This window comes from Eschscholzia californica, unplaced genomic scaffold, assembly GCF_041429995.1.
Source record: "Eschscholzia californica isolate CP2 unplaced genomic scaffold, dmEscCali1.0.p SCAF_1, whole genome shotgun sequence".
NCBI classification, from domain to species: domain Eukaryota; kingdom Viridiplantae; phylum Streptophyta; class Magnoliopsida; order Ranunculales; family Papaveraceae; genus Eschscholzia; species Eschscholzia californica.
In genome coordinates this window covers 55,383,768-55,405,804 of record NW_028238198.1, presented here as the reverse complement: position 1 = coordinate 55,405,804, position 22,037 = coordinate 55,383,768, and the positions used below count along the sequence as shown (strand labels likewise).

Here is a 22,037-nt window from a genome sequence, read left to right as displayed (position 1 = left end):
TGAAGATAAGGCAGTACCGTCCCTGCCACCATCATATGAAAGTTTTGTTTATTCTTATATGTCTGGTAAAAAAACTATAACATTGGAGGATGTTAAAGCAACATTAAACTCCAAGGAGTTGAGACAAAAGTCAATGAAAGAAAACACGTCGGAATTGAAGATGGTTTGGTTGTAAGGGGAAGGTTGCAGCATCTAGGCAATGAGCAGGGTCGGTCTAGGTCTAAATCAAAACCTAAGAAGTACAGATGTTTTAATTGTAAGAAGCAGGGACACTTCAAGAAGAATTATCTCGAGCTTAGAAAGAAACCAGGGAAGGTAGCAGTCATCCAAGAAGAAAACGACGATGGTACTGTCTTGGAATCATTGAACAATGTGATGAAGCTATCTTTCTGGCTATCAATGTCTCTGTTTAGGAACATAGGTGGATTTTGGATATTGGTTATACGTGCCATGTATGTCCTCATAGGGATTGGTTTTCCACTTACAAGGTCATTAATGGCGGTAAGGTGTTAATGGGAAACGACGTTCCCTGTAAGGAGGTTGGAATTGGTACAATTCAGATCAAGATGCACGATGGTGTTGTGAGGACCATAATAACCACAAGACATGTTCCAGATTTGAAGAGGAATCTAATCTTTTTGGGAACTCTGGATGATAATGGTTGTAAATACACTGGTTAATATTTTTGCGGGCATCGATGACTTGTTTGGGCTTTAACCTGTGACACAAGAGACAAAACATACGCGACCATAAGATCCCTTGCACACCGGGATGGTGCCGGCCTATGGGGGATCCGACGGTCAAGTCAGTAAACTTGCACGAGAAGTAATGGGTACGCGAGTGATATCCTTAGAAAGTTACCGTTGGTTGGATGACGGTTAGAATTTAGGCGCGAGTCGTATAGTGGCTGGAACTCGATCTCTCCGGATGGACTGACTTGTTTGAACTGAGAAAATATGACAGCCTACGAGGTATGTCCTTGACTAAGGAAACACTGGTGAGGTTTGCCTTGGTCGAGGGTATGAACCATAAATAAAGTAGAAAGTTTTAAGGGTCGGACCTTGTAGATAATCATGTGGGTGAAGTAAGAAAGGCCTGAGCTCCAGGAGAGATAAAGTAGCTTGGTTACTTTAATCGTAAGGAGAAAGAAAGACAGGTCGTCCTCCCTTGATGAGTGGTCGTCAGCAGAGATAAAGATAGGTTGTCCTCCCTTGATGAGTGGTCTTCAGGAGAGAGAGAAAGGTAGGTCGTCCTCCCTTGATGAGTGGTCTTCAAGAGAGATAAAGATAGGTCGCCCTCCTTTGAATATAGGTCAACCTCCTTTGATGAGTGGTCGTAGGTTATTCAATGGATGTTGGATCGATCGACCATAGAGAGATAATAAGACGTCGATAGTAGTAGAAGTGTGGTAGACAACTAGTTAATCCCTCTGTATGAAAGAGGGAGTGGTGGATTGATATTGTGATGCTTGATATTAAGCCAGTAGTCGATGTATTCGCCTAGAATCAGATGCCCTGTATCATCTTCTTCTTGGTCAATTTATAGTGTTGGCGATCGACTGTCACCTGGGGGTGAGCTGTCGTCTTCAATGTGGTAACGCATAGAGCCAACTCCATTAATACGGATATTGTAACCCCTTAACGGGTATATTCGGGATATTGTCATCTTGAATGGATGTAACGTCCCCCCAACGGCTATGCGGAGGGAGGCCTGGCGAGAAGGTGAGGGCGGACCTCTTTATCCCGAGCTGGATGTGATTCTGTATTTTTGGTCTACTAAGGAGGTGAGGGTAGACCTCTTTATCCCGAGATGGATGTAATTTCGTATTTTTGCCGCTAAGGAGCTGCTCGAAGATAAATGGGCCAGGCCCATTATCCATTAATTAATGGGCTTGGTCACCGTGTAAACCCATTAATCGTGGATTTCTGGGGGAGCTCCTGGTGATGTATTTTGGCCCATACAATACATACTAAAATGCAAAGATGAAGCATGCGTCAAGTTCAAGCAGTGGAAGACCTTGATTGAGAAGCAAACTGGAAAATCAATCAAATGCTTGAGGACCGACAATGGTATAGAATTTTGCGGAAAACGAGTTTAATAGGTTCTGTGAAGACCAAGGGATAGTGCGACTCCATACGGTTAGAAAGACACCACAGCAGAATGGTGTAGCCGAACGTATCAACAGAACTCTATTAGAACGAGCTCGTTTTATTAATTTCCGAGCTCGTTTCAATATACAACTTGACCCCAATTTAAATTAAACGTGGAGGTCTTTAATCTCATTTATTTTTTCATGGGTTTTTCGTTAGCCATCAAGATGCATTGTTATGAGATTTAAATTTGTGATGCACACATCCAGTAATTATAAAAAATTATGAAAACTGGTAAAGTAAAAAATGGACAAGAATCTTGAGACATTTCTTAAGGGAGATACTTTATTTAAGATCACAAAACTCATTTAAAGAGAAATTAAGTGATCTAATCACCCATTTACAGCAACATTTATTCATGAAGTATACAAAAGATCAGACATTGTTAGACGCATTGTTGAAGACATGCAGTGAGACAGGCCACCGCTCCTGCAAATCACCAAATTTTAACGAAAAATGTTAGTGTTATTGTCATATAAAAGGTTTTCTTGTATGAATAGATTTTGTACAAATTTATTTCTTAAATGTAAATATATATATATATATATATATATATAATATATATATAAACATGAACACTATATATGTGGGAAAGATGTACAATACCTAGATCCGGCTTAACACATGCGTTGACGCAATTTGTAATACAACTTAGATCAAGTGCTGAAACTTGTTGATTAAACATCCCCAATATAACAAATATTGCCATGAAAAAAGCAGCTACATTCATCACATTCATAATGATTTTACCTTCCATATTTTCTTAAACCAACAAAAACCCAATTTTTTATTCTTTGGCTTTCTGTTCTGTTAACTCAGTCCTCTTCAATGTTTGATGCGATTGACTTATTTATAGGATATGACTCCATATGGTGTTGAACTTGCTAAATGTGTTATTTAACTCTTTTGGTCAACAAAATCTCTAAGATTTCGTCACTTTTAAATAAAATCCAAAAGATCTACGAAGTTTTTATTTGGTGAGATAAGAATTTGTAACCTTGTCAGCATGTAAGGTGAGATTTGATTACTGGATGGTGGCCCTTGATCTTCCATTAAATTGTGTGAACCATTTATTAAGAAATTTAAAAATTGCATCCAACAACACATCAAAATTGAGATCTTCAACAATGACAGTGAAACACTATGGACTTAAACAAAATAGGGAATACATAAAAGATGAGCAAGTTAGTTTGGAGGAGGATGGAAGTCGTTTTGTACATCATTAACATTAAAATGGCAAAAATAATGACAACATTCTCAAAATGACCCTGTACACAGTGTGGAATTACCAAAAAAGACAATAATTAATGTACAAATTACATGCACGTCCCGGTCCTTCAATTGGGCACGACAGCAAATATCTATATAATAAAACAGAAGGGAAAACGATGACTGGGACAAACACGTTTGCAGAACAGATTGTTGCAAACACGTTTGCATAACAGATTGTTCCAAACACGTTTGCAGAAAAACGTAAAGGGAAAAAATGTTGTTTTTTTCTGGTTTTTTTTTTAAAAAAAAGTATTGAAAGTGGATCTTGTTAGAAAGCTAATGAAAAATCATTTCTTGTTGTGAAAAATAAAGGAGGGAAGAAGAAAGATAATGGAAATATAAACCAAGAGATAGAGACAAGAAGAACTTGATTTGTATTCATATGTTTGTAGAGAATGTCTCTACTTTGGTACATTGGTATATTGAGTACTATGATACATTGGTTTGATCCATCTTCTTCATTAGAAAGTAACCTCTTTATATAGGCATTTAGCTAGATGAGTTACACATCCAATAGGCACACAATAAAGAAGCTTGAATACAAAGTAATAGTGGAAAACCTATGGTGGTGGGAGTTACAATTGGTGGTGGTCATCCACCATAAATCTAATATTTATAACACTCTCCCTGGATGTCCACCACATCAGAAATTGTCCCATTAAAACCTAACTAGGAAAACCCAATGGGACAAAACGATAGTAAAGGAAAAACAGTACAAATTCTTTGTTCATGTACATCTTTTATGTACACATAATCTGCCTCATTAAAACCTTGTTAAGAAAAACCCCGTGGGAAAAAAATCTTAACGAAGGAAAAAGAGTACAGTGTGAAAATATAGTATGCAGTGTTTTCATAAACTTGCTCCCCCTCATGAAGGTTGAGGGCGTTGTTCAACCTTTGATGTGACACGAAAATGTCACATTTGGAGAGCCTAACTTAGACTAATTAGTCTTTTTCGAGTGTTATCAATAATATTTTATGTGTCGAAAACGAGAGAAAAAGACTTCAATCAAATCAAATGACAAGTGGAGTTAATGACGAGTCCGACGGTGAAAACGGAATTTAATTTGGAGTTCGGACGGGGAAAATGTGAAAGATAGAAGCTAAGGTCTTTTCCTGAAGACACCCCCCTTTGGTTCTAAATGTAAAGACAAGATGAAGGCACTCACTTGGTTTCTAAACCAAGCCCAAAGCCCACACAAGCCTAAAGAAGAATGACAAGGAAGAATTATATGAGCACCCTCTCTTTATGGATTAGAGTCAACAAAGTCTAAATGAATTGACTAGGTCAAGGGACTCTAGGGTTTTAGTAGTTTAGGCTACTATTCATCATCTTCATCAATAACACACAACTTGGAAGAGGGAGAGAGGCTAAAGGGGCTAAGGTTTGTGAGTGTTCTTGAGCTAGAGAGTTTGAGCTAGAGAGAGAGCAAGAGGAAGAAGGAGTAGCCGGCCTTGCTTAGCCGGCCTTGCTTGGCCTACCAAGCTAGGCCGGCACGCAACAAGAGCTCGAGCAGCACCATGGAAGCTGCTCTCGGGATGGCCATGGGAAGCACGCACCAGCAGCAGCCTCCAGCGTGTCGGAACAACAAGGCTGCTGTTTGCAGCAGCTCGAGTTCAAAAGAGCTGCTGCTCGGGGTGCATCCTCATGCTCGGGTCGCATGGTATTGCTCATGGGACGTGCACATGACGCGACATGCTCGGGACAGTGGGTATCTTGGCCGGGAAGAGGTACTTTGGCCTGATTTCTTGTCTTTTTTTTGCCAGATTTCATGGATCTTGGTCGGACCTTTTATGAGTTTTTCGGCCACCTTCTTGGCCGGAAACCTTAGGGCTTTTACTCCCCATCATCTTGGCTTGCTTCCCATATGGTTTGATTTGATTTTGAGCTACAAATTTCTAGAGAGAGAAAGGTAGGGTTAGCTTTAATGGAGGTTGTGTTCTAAGTGGAGAAGATGATGGTGGTCGCTCTGGGGAACCCAGAATTTGCTAAGGGGAGATCGGCTGAACCTTAAAGACTCATATTTTCCGACGATCTTAGCCTCGAACCACATCGAAAAAGGGGGATTCTCTCACCATTTCCTTTCCATTTCTTATTCAATCACCATGTTTAGCTAACTTTAGTTGGTCGATTATTTGAGATGAAATGTGATGAATTCGTGACTATGTTTAATATGATTTGATGTCTTGATTATAAATTGATGTTCATTTATTTCGATTATCGTTTTGATCGTATTTTCATGTGTCTTGTCAAGCACTTCGCATAGTTAATAGGCGAAACGAAGTATTCGATATCGATCATAGTCTAAGTCATAATTTTATGTGTCTTGTCATGCATTTCACATAGTTAGGCGACTAGACGACACTTTCGATGACTCGGGATTAACCGACTTAGACGTTTGTTTGACTAAGTATGATCTCCGAATATACATAGTAGTTAGAGACATCTACTTTAGGAGTCGAATATCGATTGTACCTCGACACATCAAATCGGACTACACATAGTCGTAGGTTTATCATTATGGATTCCCGGACTTCGACACCTCTTTCACTTATTTGTTGCCCGAATCGAGTCTTACCGTCTCCCGACTCTTGTTCCTTCGACTCTTCTCTCAAACCTCTCTCGCCCGTTTACATTGATTGCTTAGTTTAGTTTTACTCGTTTTCTTCTCTTATTACTTATTCAATCTAAAATCCCCATTTATCTTTGTTTCCTTTCCTATTTAGCCTAAGTTAGCATTTGATACATAGACCAGGGGATAAGACCCTTCGACATCCAAGCTACCTTCTTATGCTTGGATCGATCCCGGCTTTGCCGGATTACTACTTGATACCTCCGCTTGGTGTGCAACCTTTTTGGGTGCATCAAGTTTTTGTCGCCGCTGCTGGGGATAGATTTAGTAGTTTGAATATCGGTTGTTGTTTTGTTCATTAGTTTAGTGTTATTTGTTTACTTAGACGTTCTTGTTTTCTTTGTTTTTGTACTTTCTTAATTTCATTTTTTTTAGGTACCGTTTTATAGAAAAGAGCCAAAAGAGACATAAAGGCAAAGGAAAAGGAAGGAATCAAAAAGCTATAGAGGAAAAACGGACGAAATGAAAGGAGCTCTTGCTAGTATCACATTCTAACTCTTCCTTTTTACTTGTGCGTGATTGTTTAGTTCTATTAGTGTTAGTCTCTATTTTGTGATTGTGTGTTAGCATCTTTGAAGATTGTGAAATCATGGCAAGTTTGTCGTTTGATGATGATGATGATGACATTATTCTAACTATTTCCCACACTAGTGGACCACCTAGAAGTCGTCAAGACTACTCAAACTTATATAGAAATGGTTCGACTAGTGATAGGAATAGGCGAGTTGAGTCTGACCGACCTAGGATGACAATGGGTGAATACCGTCAAATGCATGGAGTCGGTCAAACAAGTCATAGATATGGTCGTAAGGATTATGAGCATGAGGGTAATCAACCCCGTAAGAGTCTTCGAGACTATCAACAAGAATTTGGGATGACCATACCTTCATGTATGAATTCGTCATTTGATGATAACCGTAGTTCTATTAGTATTGATCGACCACGTCGAAGTCTTCGTGACTATTGACAAACATATATGGACGGTTCACTTAGTGATGACAATTCCTAATTCGATGATTCCACTCAAAGAGTCGAGTCTAGGTATCTACATGAAGGTAGTGAAGAAAGGTCCATGGAGACCATTAACCCGGTTTGTGCTATTTGTGCGAGCTTAAACCATTTGACCGAGTATTGTCCCATGAGCCGTGTTCCGCAAGAGTCTTTATCTAGTTATACTCGTGTGCCTTATTACGAGGAGACATCTGAAGATAGTCTCCAAGCAATTTCGGAGTATCAGACTAGGTTCAATCGAGATGTTGCAGAGATCACAGAGAGGATTCTCAAAATTGTTGATAGACTTGAGTCGGAGCCTATCGTCGACGAGGAAGGGGTTTGCGCACCCCAAACTCAAGAACAGACTATGAATGATGGTAAGGGTAATACACCTAACTCTAGTCTTAAGTTAAATGTCGAAGAAGGTCCTAATAGACCCTTTGAACATGAATTGACCGACAACCCTTATTGCTCATTCCCTCGACCATTGTTATCTCACCATGATTCGACTACATTAGATTTTGATGTTGAGGATGATAGCTCGGGAATCACACAATGTTGAACGTTCCAATCTTTAGCACTTGTGATTATTTGGATGGGTTATGTAGAATGGAAGGTGTTATGCCTGACTTTGAGTCTCCATATGCCTTTAAGGGTGTCGATAACATAGTAGTTGAAGAGATAGTGGATAGCTTGTTAGATTATTTACCTAAGGAAATTATGGACCTTGACTTAGTCCCCGCGCCTATTGCCTTACCCTTAGAGTCTAGTTCGACCTTCCACATGATCTCAGACTCGGTTGTTGACCCCTTCTGGGACACTTCGGACGTCTTCCCTAGCATATCTAGGGACTTAGTGGATGTTTTATCCACTAAGCTTGAGTTTGGCTTTTTGCCTTCGACTGACTCCCTCTCACTTCACTTCTATGTCGATCCTTTTGACGACTTCTTAGTCGTCGCCCCTAGCATTCATGCTAACTTAGTGGACCGTGCATCCACTAAGTTTGGGGATGGCCTCTTTTCGGTTTTCGTCTCACGCGCACTTCTTTGGTTTAATATTATTGTGAGACGATTACCATTTGTATATAGTTTTCTTTGGGTTGACCCTCAAATCTTCCGTCTTTTGCTTTATGATCGTCAGGCTGACTAAGTTGTGCCTTGATGTTTGTGGATAACATCTCTGGAAACCCTCCGCGAGACATAACTCGTGCTCTTGTGTGAAAACAAGAGAATCAAAGGCTAATTGCATAGCTCAACGCAATCGTGTATACCCGCGTTAGTGGTAGACTTTATATGGTCATGTCTTTTATGTGCTTCATTCTCATTATATTTTTGGACATTTTAGGAGCATTTCTTATATGTTTTACTTCTAAGGCGTGGTTTGTTCCAAGTTTAGGGATGGGGCGAGCTTGGCATCAACTTGGAACCTCTTTATACATGAGACTTGGTAGTATCAATTTTTATCTCCTTCGGTTATGGTAATATCTCTACACTCTTCTCTTTAAATTGAAGTACCTCTTTATGTTTTGGTGAGTGTATGCTTAGAACATTGAGGACAATGTTAGTTTTAAGTTTGGGATGCGGGATATGACCATAACCAATGCATGACCATGGGTTACAAAGACAAAAGGGTTCAAATTAGCCAAAATTTGAAAATTTTTGAACATTTTGAGTAGATTTGCATGTGATTGTAGTGATAGTTTTAAGGATGTTGATGCATATGTATCGAGTTGATGGGTTTTGTGATTGCTAATGGTCTTTGCATGAAAGTCGAGTCTTTGAGTGTTTGTGTTATACTATGGGAGTAACATCTTAGTGAAGAAGAAACATCTCTAAGAGACCTAGAGTAGTAATTAGTGGAGACTTAACCCATGTGAGAGCTCAAAGCCTAAATTGTCCTTCGAGTGTACTCTTCTGCACTAACTCCGAGTAGAATGAAGAGCTACTCAACCTCGTAACTTATAAAAGAGCTCATTTGATCTCGTGTGCTCAACTTCCTTAGCCACTAGGAGTGCCATTAGGATAGCGAATAAACCTTGCCCTTGTAGTCCATGAAACCCGATGAGAATGCCAAATAGAGGGAGGCGGATACTCCATCACCATCCATCATCTTATATCCCGAGAATGAAGACATGAGAAGAAAGAATGAAGAATGTTAAGAGCAAGTATGAAATGAAAAGTGGATTGCAAGAATAAAGCTATGTATGTTGTATTTTGTTTTGATTGATTGTATTTGTGTTATGAAAAAGAAAAAAATAAAAATAAAAAATAAAAGAAAAGAAAAGAAAGAAAAAAGAAGCAAGAATGAAATAAAGTTGTTTATGTTATGTTAGAGCATGCTAGCTCTTTTGTTTGAGTAATGTGATTGTATATATGTGTTTATGTTCATGTTCATGAATAAATATTCGAAGAAAGAAACAAATGTTGAAGTGTTTGAGAGATTCAATCATGAAAAAGTCGACATTCTCGGGAATCCTCCATCGTCATCCATCTCTAGTATCCGCTAAACTTTAGAAGGCATTTTTAGAGGGTAGAATGGGTGAGAAGGGTGAGTGAGCTTCCCTACTCTATTTAGTGGCTAATTCCTTTTCGTAGATCATTCGTTCCAAAATGTTGTCCTCACCCCTTTTTATCTGTTGAGTCCATGTTAGTGATCACACTCACACATACGAGCGAACCATTCTTGAGTGATTTCATTTTTGGAGTGTATGCCCGTGAGGCCGAAGTCGAGGCGAAATGTACTAACTTAGGAATCAAGGTTTTGTGACTTCGGAACATAGATGTTGCTCATTATGGTGTGACACTAGCACTTTAGGGTAAGATCATTAGTGAAGGGGCCTTTAGCTTTTACAAGAGCTTATTTACTTGATTCATTATGCATTAACATGCTTAAACCCTTTAATATATGAACCATGTTTATCTATGATTTGGATTTTGGACCCTTGTGTATTTGAAACCACGATGTTTGTGGGTGTCATCTATGAAAACCCTCACGAGACGACACTCGTCCTTTAGGGGCAACCTTGGGGTTTAAAGGTTTGTTGCATATGCTAAATGGAACCGGGATGCCTCCGAAAGTGAGTTAGGCTTTTATTTTATTTTGTTTACTCGAGGACGATCAAAGTTTAAGTTTGGGGATCTTGATGTGACACGAAAATGTCACATTTGGAGAGCCTAACTTAGACTAATTAGTCTTTTTCGAGTGTTATCAATAATATTTTATGTGCCGAAAACGAGAGAAAAAGACTTCAATCAAATCAAATGACAAAAGGAGTTAACGACGAGTCCGACGGTGAAAACGGAATTCAATTTGGAGTTCGGACGGGGAAGATGAGAAAGATAGAAGCTAAGGTATTTTCTTGAAGGCACCCCCCTTTGGTTCTAAATGTAGAGACAAGATGAAGGCACTCACTTGGTTTCTTAACCAAGCCCAAAGCCCACACAAGCCTAAAGAAGAATGACAAGGAAGAATTATATGAGCACCCTCTCTTTATGGATTAGAGTCAACAAAGTCTAAATGAATTGACTAGGTCAAGGGACTCTAGGGTTTTAGTAATTTAGGCTACTATTCATCATCTTCATCAATAACACACAGCTTGGAAGAGGGAGAGAAGCTAAAGGGGCTAGGGTTTGTGAGTGTTCTTGAGCTAGAGAGAGAGCAAGAGGAAGAAGGAGTAGCCGGCCTTGCTTGGCCGGCCAAGCTAGGCCGGCACAACAAGAGCTCGAGTAACACCATGGAAGCTGCTTTCGGGATGACCATGGGAAGCACGCACCAGCAGCAGCCTCTAGCGTGCTGGAACAGCAAGGCTGCTGTTTGCAGCAGCTCGAGTTCAAAAGAGCTGCTGCTCGGGGTGCATCCTCATGCTCGGGTGATGCACCCGAAAAGGTTACACACCCAAGCGGAGGTATCAAGTAGTAATCCGGCAAAGCCGGGATCGATCCAAGGATAGGAAGGTAGTTTAGATATCGAAGGGTCTTGTCCCTCGGTCTAGATATTTCAAGCTAACTTAGACTAAAAAGGAAAGGAAACAAAGATAAATGAGGGTTTGATCGAATAAGGTGATAAGAGAATAAAACAAACAAGTAAAATAACTAAACTAAACAATAAAAGTAAACGGGCGAGAGAGATTCGAGAGAAGAGTCGGAGGAACAAGAGTCGGGAGGCAACAAGACTCGATTCGGGCAACAAATAAGCGAGAGAGGTGTCGAAGTCCGGGAATCCATAATGATAAACCTACGACTACGTATGATCCAATCTAATGTATCGAAGTATAACCGATGTTCGACTCCTAAAGTAGATGTTTCTAAGTACTACGTATATCCGGAGATCATACTTAGTCAAACAAACTCCTAATTCGGTTAATCCCGAGTCACCGAAAGTGTCGTCTAGTCGCCTAACTATGTGAAGTGCATGACAAGACACATGAAAATATGACTTAGACTACGATCGATATCGAATACTTCGTTTCGTCTATTAACTATGCGAAATGCTTGACAAGACACATGAAAATACGATCAAAACGATAATCGAAATAAATGAACATCAATTTATAATCAAAACATCAAATCATATTAAACATAGTCACGAATTCATCACATTTCATCTCATATAATCGACAAACTAAAGTTAGCTAAACATGATGATTGAATAAGAAATGGAAAGGAAATGGTGAGAGAATCCCCCTTTTTCGATGTGGTTCGAGGCTAAGATCGTCGGAAAATATGAGTCTTTAAGGTGCAGCCGATCTCCCCGTAGCAATTTTCTAGATTTCCCTTTAAGAGTGCACTTTTGGTGTCCCCGAGCAAAAATCAGATCTCCCCATAGCGACCACCATCATCTTCTCCATTTAGAACACAACCTCCATTAAAGCTTCATCAAGCTTTCTCTCTCTAAAGATTTTTCACCCAAAATCAAATCAAACTACATAGGAAGATAGATCAAGACATGGGGAGTAAAAGCCCTAAGGTTTCGGATCATGAAAGTTGCCGGAACACCATGAAAAATCCGACAAAAGAAAGCTAGGGTTCCGGCCAAAAATCAAGAAATCCGGCCAAATAGCTCAAATCCGAGCATATGCAGCCATCCCGTGTACTGTCCGAGCATCCCGTGCACATACGCGAAGCTGCTGCCGTCCATGAAAGTGGCATCCCGAGCTGGTGAGCAACCGGAGCAGCTGCTGTGTGTTTGCTCCCGTTCCGGCCTGCTGCTCCAGCCCGAGCATGCTGCTGCCGGCTTCCCGAGCAGCGCTGCTCTTGCTGTTTCCCGAGCAGCCCCAGCTGCTCTATGCAGCCCGAGCTGCTGCCGGCCAAGCTTGGCCGGCCTTGAGCTTGGCCGGCCTTGCTTGGCCGGCACTCCTCCTTCTCCTTCCTCTCTTTTTCTCTCTCTCAAACTTCTCTTAACTCTCTAAACCCTTGAACTTCCCAAACTTGAAACCCTAGCCTCTCCTCTTTCTTCCTTTCTTCCTTAAGCTAGAAGATGATTGAAGAAGAAGATGAATAGTAGATTTTTGACCCCCCTTTCTCTAACTTGAGTCAAACCCTAGACTTAGTCAAACTTGACTAAGTCTTTAGACCACAAATGGGTGCCCATAAAATATCCACACAATTCTTCTTCTCTTAATATTTCTTGGGCTTGGACTTGGTTTTGGGCTTTGATTTAGAAACAAGAGAGTGCCTCTATCCTTGTCTCTACATCTTCAAATTCTCACAAAGGACTAGAATACCCTCGGACTTCTTTCTTTCATATCTTCCCCGTCCGAACTCCAAATTGAATACCGTTTTCACCGTCGGACTCGTCATTGACTATACTTGTCATTTGATTTGCTTGAAGTCTTTTTCTCTCATTTTCGACACATGAAATGATAGTGATAATTCGCTCCTTTTATTCCGAATTAAGTTCTTTATTCCAAATATGGTACCTAACATGAAAAACACTTAAAATATTATTGATAACACTCGAAAAGGAATAATTAGTCTAAGTTATGCTCTCCAAATGTGACATTTTCATGTCACATCATCGGGTCGCATGGTATTGCTCACGGGACGTGCACAGGACGCGACATGCTCGGGACAGTGGGTATCTTGGCCGGAAAGAGCTACTTTGGCTGGATTCTTGTCTTTTTTTTGGCGGGATTTCATGGATCTTGGCCGGACCTTTTATGAGTTTTCCGGCCACCTTCTTGGCCGGAAACCTTAGGGCTTTTACTCCCCATCATATTGGCTTGCTTCCCATATGGTTTGATTTGACTTTGAGCTACAAATTTCTAGAAAGAGAAAGCTAGGGTTAGCTTTAATGGAGGTTGTGTTCTAAGTGGAGAAGATGATGGTGGTCGCTCTGGGGAACCCAGAATTTGCTAAGGGGAGATCGGCTGAACCTTAAAGACTCATATTTTCCGACGATCTTAGCCTCGAACCACATCGAAAAAGGGGGATTCTCTCACCATTTCTTTTCCATTTCTTATTCAATCACCATGTTTAGCTAACTTTAGTTGGTCGATTATTTAAGATGAAATGTGATGAATTCGTGACTATGTTTAATATGATTTGACGTTTTGATTGTAAATTGATGTTCATTTATTTCGATTATCGTTTTGATCGTATTTTCATGTGTCATGTCAAGCACTTCGCATAGTTAATAGGCGAAACGAAGTATTCGATATCGATCTTAGTCTAAGTCATAACTTCATGTGTCTTGTCATGCACTTCACATAGTTAGGCGACTAGACGACACTTTCGATGACTCGGGACTAACCGATTTAGACGTTTGTTTGACTAAGTATGATCTCCGGATATACATAGTAGTTAGAGACATCTACTTTAGGAGTCGAATATCGATTGTACCTCGACACATCAAATCAGACTACACATAGTCGTAGGTTTATCATTATGGATTCCCGGACTTCGACACTTCTTTCACTTATTTGTTGCCCGAATCGAGTCTTACCGTCTCCCGACTCTTGTTCCTTTGACTCTTCTCTCAAACCTCTCTCGCCCGTTTACATTGATTGCTTAGTTTAGTTTTACTCGTTTTCTTCTCTTATTACTTATTCAATCTAAAATCCCCATTTATCTTTGCTTTCTTTCCTATTTAGCCTAAGTTAGCATTTGATACATAGACCGGGTGATAAGACCCTTCGACATCCAAGCTACCTTCCTATCCTTGGATCGATCCTGGCTTTGCCGGATTACTACTTGATACCTCCGCTTGGTGTGCAACCTTTTCGGGTGCATCAACCTTCTATTGTCAGCTTCCTTTTGACATATATACACAAAAATATAATAAGTACCATTTGACATTCCATGTTGCATCCATGTAATGCTTCAAAGTTTATGCACACTTAAGGTTGAAGTTTGTTAAATCCTCTAGGGATTTCTGTTGAACTCACTTTTTAAGTGATTCATATTTGTCATATACATCGATAAGATAATTATAATATTTTTAAAATAAATGTATTAATCACATTTCAATGTGCATTATAAATTTTATGTACAATCCACCTCACACACATAATAGGTGTTAAACTCATCATTCGATGACTAGTTGTCTCGCCAAAACCTTGTCAGAAAAATCCAAAGGGACAAAACCTGAACGAGGGAAAAAAGACTACAACTTTTAAACAAATTATAACGATTTTCAATACGCATAGTTGCCTCGTTAAAACCTTGAAAAGGAAAACCTGATGGGACAAAACCTTGACGAAGGAAAAAGAGTACAACGTGATTGACATTTTATATATGAATGATGGTTGTTTTCTAAAACCACATTAAAACACATATAATTTATTGTTTGTACTATATTAGGTACTTCAAGACCTGAATTTTCATGACATATGATAAGTTAAGACAATATGAGTTGCTTTGAAGCTTATAGCCGTTTAGTATTTCAGAATATGTTCATTTTCAAGATTTTCTTTACTCGAATAATCTTTTTCAATACTCTATAGTCAAACTTTGATAAACTCTTCAGGAGTCACAATAGGATTTATAAATACTTCATAATCTAATTCAGAGATTTGTAATTCATATTGAAATTTTATAAGTGGACTTCAAATCCTTTATAGACTAAAGGACATTTCTTACACATGTCTATTTTATTACCTTCGGGGTAATTCTTAATTGGTGCTTCGACTTCATGTCTGAAGACTTAATTATTTTATAAGAAAATCCACAAGTAATGAAGTATCTCGTCAAAAGTTGACCAATATTACTTAGAGTAATTCCGGATCAATATGCTCCCAGTAGCTACTATATTCAGAAATACATCATCTGAAATGATTTATTTGATTTTTCAAATGTTCACAGCATACATAGTTCAGTGATCTCATATATGTGCCTTTGTAAAAGGTCGGTGTCTCTTTTTACACATATCCTCTTCAGGAGATTTTATTAGGAATATGAATCACATTCATTTCTAATTTGATAGCCTCTTCAGGAGGAAAAATTATTCCTTCAGTGTCAAAGAGTATATGTCACTTTGATCAACTCTAATCATTTTCCATTACCTTTATCTGGATATAAGCATATTAAGCTCTGAAAAATATTAATATCTCGAGGTAGCAAGTTTTCCGTATATTGATTCCAAATGAGAGAAACTCGATCATTTTCAAGTATTTTACGACATTGAATATAGGACTTCCTCCCTCTAATGTCGATAGATTTCCGTCTTATTTATGAGCACATACTTCAAAGATGTGACAAAGACGAAGGAAAAATCAATTGCTTTAGGCAAATTTGATTTTTATTTTCATATTATATTTTCCGTTAGACAAAAATTACTATCTGATCACAGCTTCAAGTGTGAGCAATTTGTTATAATATCACAACTTCGGGTGTGATTAATTACATGTGAGATATATCATCTTCATGTGATTTTATTTTATTTTATTTATTTTATTTATTTTATTTATTTTATTTATTTTATTTATTTTATTTATTTTATTTATTCAATCCATCATCACTCTTTCTCTTTGGTTATTACAACTTCAGTGTAATATGAAAGCGGATATTCAACAAATTCTATTTTTTCAAGAATTTACAATTCAACCCCTGAAAGAAGATATTATCACCACTTGAATAGATATTCTGAATTTCTGTAGTATTTTCTTACCACAAATTCAGTTGTAATCTCTTAAGAATCAATGGATATTTTCAATACTAAAACATCAATATTTCTCATTCTTCAGGAATGAGCAAACAAATTTTGTTTTGCAAGGGTTTATCATTTTTTTTTTTTGTGATAATTAACCAACTTATAGTGGTATATAATTTCACACTTTAGAGATTTGATTTATTATCATCTCGTAGAAATTTTATACTTCAAATTCTTGTAGAAATTTTGAGATTTGAAGACTTGTTTCAGACACACCAAACTTCAGGTTTGATTATCTCATATACAATATATGCTTCAATTTGATCTTAATCAAATTTTGGTGGTGTTAAGTTTCTTCTTTAGAGAAATCTTCTTTAACAAATCAATATATGCACTTATGATGTATTCATACAAAAATAAACACTAGTTATGAGACTAATACCATTTTTTTTTTTTGAAGCATAACTTACCTTGACCTTACCATAGAATAGATTGCACTACATTCATATTAGTTTGAAATACCAACCATTTTTCATTATCAGCTATGTAACTCTAATACCCTTTTGATATAGTTTATTATGTCTCAACAAACATAAAATCAATGGTTAAGGTTAGATAGGAATAATAAGAAAAGTTGAATATACAACAAAGAAATATCCAAATACCTTTTGACTTACCAATAAGAATTGATCAATCTTACCAATATTTTATTTGTTTATGTTTTGCTCAAGGTGGTGGATAATTTCTTCCTCCCTTTGATCATAGAGCAATTCGTGCTGATAACGTGTTGTGAAAAATAAAGGAGGGAAGAAGAAAGATAATGGAAATATAGACCAAGAGATAGAGACAAGAAGAACTTGATTTGTATTCACATGTTTGTAGAATATGTCTCTACTTTGGTACATTGGTATATTGAGTACTATGATATATTGGTTTGATCCATCTTCTTCATTAGCAAGTAACCTCTTTATATAGGCATTTAGCTAGATGAGTTACACATCCAATAGGCACACAATAATGGAGCTTGAATACAAAGTAATGGTGAAAAACCTATGGTGGTGGGAGTTACAATTGGTGGTGGTCATCCACCATAAATCTAATATTTATAACATTTCTAAATATATAATTTTTATAGAAATCCGACATCTCAAACAAAAGTTATATCGATTTAAAGTTTAAAGAAAAATAAAAGAATTTACTTACACAAAATGACAAAAAGGGGTATTTTAGTATTTGCACACTTTTTAACCTGAATAATAATTTTCAAATGTTTTGTGCTTTTCTACTCATTTTCAATATTATTTTGACCTTTCTAGAAATTACCCCATATCACATCACATCACTATTTACATTTATTCTTTTAGTTGAAACACTATTTACATAATTAATAATAAATCTATATAATAAGGGAGGAGGGTATCTTTCCCCGTCCTCCCAATGGCCCAGATTTATCCTCATGAAGTTATATCAAGTGGTTCAGATTTGTTATTAAAAAATTTAATGGTTGGAATTTATAGTATAAACCATCTGACGGACAAAAAAGAAGAGGGAAAGAAAAAAGAATCCTTCCAAAGATGCTCATTTTGAAATTTTGTTCCCCCCAAATATCTCATCCTCCCTCTCAGTTTGAGACACAACTTTCTCCCGCAACCTCTTCTCTCTCTCCTCTTTCTGCTTCTCTCTCCCCTCTTTCTCAACATTTCATCTTCCCGTCATCACACCATCACACCATCGCTCCCTGTCTGACCAGAACCAGCCCCAACCCCCAGTTATCTATTTCTCTCTCTCACATTCGTTGGGGATGGAAAAGAAAAGTTTGTCTTCAAATAGAAAAGTTTATCTCTCTCTTAATCTCTGAATCTTCCCTCTCTGAACTCATTTCTCATTAAATTGGTTTAAGGTTTTGATTTAGGGTTATCTAATAGAAAAGTTTGTCATCTCATTTTGAGTTTTACTGATTTTGTTTTGAAATTTCTCTATGCAGGTTGGGTTTAGCCGTTTAGCTTCATTACTTCAGCAACCATTACTTTGGCATCATTATTTCAATTTCATTATTTCAACAAAATAAGGTAATACTCATTGAACTTTGGCTTCATTACTTTTGTTTTTGGTTGTGCTAATGTTATTATTAGTTTCAGATTCATTGTTTTTGTTTTTAATTTTAGATTCATGCCTTTATATTTTACTGAAAGCACCATTACAAACCCAACTCATAACCAATTATACAAAGTAAAGGTTGTGTATCTAATTTTTTCCATGTATCTCCATCTATCTGTTACTCTCATTTATTTTGTCTGAGATTTTGTTCAAATGGTTTGAATATCGATTTTCTGTAAAGGTAGTATAACTTCTTTTATGTTTAGGGTAGCAGATTCGATATGAGTTACTATGTAAATTTGCATATCAAATGGTTTCTTACATCATTTGCATATACCCAGCATTTGTGAAGCCAACTTGATATGAGTTACTATGTAAATTTTGTGAGGCCAAATTAGTTATGAGGATTTCGTTTTCTGTCTGTTGATTAATGTTGTTCAGAGAATAAATAACGCTATGAAAATGCTTATTATGATGTCAAATGCGAATTTCCCTGATCTAAAATGTTTTGTTTGGCCATTGATTTACTGTAGATGAGACGAACAAACTATTTTGATGATGGTCGAATGCCCGAGAACTATATTATGATATGACGAGGGTATAACCTGTGCCCGCCGGGCACGGACAGTTTTGTCATGTGCATTAAGTAAAGTGCATATGAGAAAATATATTTGACTTAGAATATTAAGTCGATCTTAGTGTAACAAAAAACGCTTTTACAAACTCTTTTCTTAACATAATTTCAAACATCCAAATAGGAATTCAGAACTCTTTTGAATATCGTTTGTCGCTTCCACAACCACAGTTGTACGATCATTTGCAAGAGGTTCTTTCTTTGATAAATCTATTGCTTGACTTTCATGTGACATTTCTTCTCTGATTCCTTCCGCAACCTTGGTTGTACGATCTTTACCCTTGTAGATATATTTGTGTAGATATTTAGTTGTCGAACTTCCTTAGACTTCAAACTTCAAAGAGTACTTTTGCAGGAGATGCTTTGTTTGATATATCCATTCAGTAATCATTTGAACTAACCCCAAGTTGAGCTGCTGAGTAAGGGAACCTGGTCACAAAAGCAAGATTCAATAAGTTAAGGGATTTGTTTAGGATTTCTCGAACAAAACGTAAGTTTAAAGTTTGTCCAAATAAAACCTAATCCCAAATCCAAAAGACCCTAAGAAAGAAAATGTAAGATTTTGTGAGCATAATATAATGAGGAAGATGGACAACAACAAATATTAAGCAAGATCAACAACCAATCGATTACAACAATTCTTTCAAGCACACGTCACATCGGCCAAAAAATATTATTACCTTAGCTCTCCATTCATCAACTCAAGCTCATGTAAATCAAACAAACAAATAAAGTATGAAGAGCTATTCTAAATGGAAGTGAAAAACTTGCAGCAAGTGAAATTTTTTTAACTTTAAAAACTTTAAACACCTTTTACCTTCAATGCAGACATCAACTTCGCAAGTTTTAGCGTGGGGATGTTTCATGAATTTATAAACATGAAGTCGTTTAGGCTTCACAGATTGTTGCATTGCATTAAAATAGACAAAAGATTTCTTATATATTGTTTCCATTGCATTTAACATATAGGTATTACGAAGATAAAACTACAATGAGCAAACTTCGACTTGTATTCAGTTTCACTGGACGGAAGTTAAAGTAGAAGATAAAACTATTAAAGTAAAAGATAAAACTACAGTGAGCAAACTACAGTGAATAAACCTTGAGACAGATCGGGTAAACTATGTGAATGAGCATAAAGATGGGACACAAATAGTTTTTTCGAACACATTATAGATTGAGTAAACTATGTGAATGAGCATAAATTACAATCGAGCTACTATTTTTATTTGTCATGTTAGTTCGCCGTTTACCTTTTTCAAATGGTTAAATCAGTTATAATGCGGGTACTTGTTTTCGAGTTTTGCTTTACAAAGGTTTGTTACCATTGGACTGCGGAAAATGAAGAAGAAATTGATCAAGAGAAACAAATTGTCAAGATAGGCATGAGATTTTTCAAGGAAAATTAAAAGAACTAAACACACAATTACTTTACGTTTCATATACCTAGTAGGAAGGGTAAATAAACTTAGTCTCACATTACCATTGCAAGAATTGTAAGATAGACTGAAACAAAAAGGCTAGAGTTCATGAGTCAAATACCATTACTCCATTAGCTTTGTGTTACTAATGCAGTAGCCCGCAATGTATGCATCTTTAACTGAAGGCGTTGTAGAACAGACGTATCTTGCAATTTACTGCAAACAAATGAACAATGATTATGTCCTAAACTCAAGGTAAAATAGCGAGTACTACTGTCATCTACTTGTTTCGTGTGAGTAGCGACAGAATAATACTCAAACTAATATTTTTGAATTAAGAAGGATCCAGTCTAACGCATAATCCTGTCCTATAAAGTGAGTTACTGAGAAGAAAGATAGTACCACTAATAGAATACTAATTTGGTGGATACAACCTTGCTTTGAATCTTGTAAACCATAAATGAGCAAGCAACTTCAGTTCAAGTAGATGCTCTACAAAATAAAAATACAAACAACTTTTCAATGCCGAGCCTAAAATGAAACCATACTTGAACTCGATAAAAAAAATGTATATAGAGGAAGCATATAAGTAGTAGAAGCAAAATTATGCTACATCCCCTGAGTTTTGGAACAACTAAAGAGACACTTGGTGGATACAACCTTGCTTTTTGGCTTTAGTTAAGTGAATTAACTAAACCATTTGGTATTGTTTGGGTTATCACTACACCTATATCTCATCCTCAGCTCTTTTCTCTTCCTGAAGTTATCATCTTTGATGGGTTTGTGAGTAAACCTCATTTTTGTTTCAGTCAAATCCGTATTCAGTTCATAGTAATGAGTAATCGATGGAAATCAACTATTACTTCTTTAACTATAGCAGAAATAACAGTCCATTTGTGGAGGAAATAAGATTTGTAGCCATGAATTACACACTAAAGATCAATCAAAAGAACGTGAAAAATAATCTCAAGAACAATCCTTGACGAAATGGGAGCCATCGATTAAAGGGTATCTTAGGTTCTTGGTAAATAGTAAATTAGTTTAGGGAATTGTTCAAAAGCCCCTCATCCTTCATGTAAGATTTTAATTTTCAGCAAAAAAATGTAATATTTGCTCAACCTATTATACAGGGTAATATTTTGTATAGAACTCTATGTTCATGGTTGTTGTCCTCTATTTTCTGCTTTAAGCGCAATTAGAAACCCAACTCATAACCTATTATACAGACTAAACATTTTGTACAGAACTCCTTATCAAGTTGTTGGAGAAGATAATAGCATGTGTTGTTGTCCTCTGTTATTTATGAAAAGTTAATGATATTTTTATGCGACTTAATTTTTTATGTTGTTTATAGGCCACATTAGATTTCTTTTTTATAAAATGTGTAATCGAACTTGAAAAGTTAATGTTTATATCCCAACTTACTTCTCTTTAGAGTTCAAGTGTCTCTTTAGTTGTTCCAAAACTCAGGGGATGTAGCATAATTTTGCTTCTACTACTTATATGCTTCCTCTATTTACATTTTTTTTTATCGAGTTCAAGTATGGTTTCATTTTAGGCTCGGCATTGAAAAGTTGTTTGTCTTTTTATTTTGTGGAGCATTTACTTGAACGGAAGTTGCTTGCTCATTTATGGTTTAAAAGATTCAAAGCAAGGTTGTATCCACCAAATTAGTATTCTATTAGTATTCTAATGTGAGACTAAGTTTATTTACCCTTCCTACTAGGTATATGAAACGTAAAGTAATTGT

General features: G+C 37.1%; 3 long non-coding RNA genes across 3 annotated transcripts; 1 reads left to right on the top strand and 2 right to left on the bottom strand.

Annotated features, from left to right (window-relative positions):
- Window positions 1-2,417: 2,417 nt before the first annotated feature.
- LOC147567702 (uncharacterized) lies at window positions 2,418-3,017 on the bottom strand. Its single transcript, XR_015237860.1, has 2 exons — window positions 2,757-3,017; window positions 2,418-2,579 (listed from the first exon to the last, which is right to left on the bottom strand). It is a non-coding gene; the product is annotated as an uncharacterized LOC147567702 (long non-coding RNA).
- A 14,732-nt stretch (window positions 3,018-17,749) lies between these two features.
- LOC147567701 (uncharacterized) lies at window positions 17,750-18,639 on the top strand. The gene is made up of 2 exons (XR_015230825.1): window positions 17,750-17,969; window positions 18,120-18,639. It is a non-coding gene; the product is annotated as an uncharacterized LOC147567701 (long non-coding RNA).
- A 297-nt stretch (window positions 18,640-18,936) lies between these two features.
- On the bottom strand, window positions 18,937-20,781 carry LOC147567700 (uncharacterized). Its single transcript, XR_015230824.1, has 4 exons — window positions 20,722-20,781; window positions 20,409-20,503; window positions 20,120-20,198; window positions 18,937-19,295 (listed from the first exon to the last, which is right to left on the bottom strand). It is a non-coding gene; the product is annotated as an uncharacterized LOC147567700 (long non-coding RNA).
- Window positions 20,782-22,037: the final 1,256 nt, after the last annotated feature.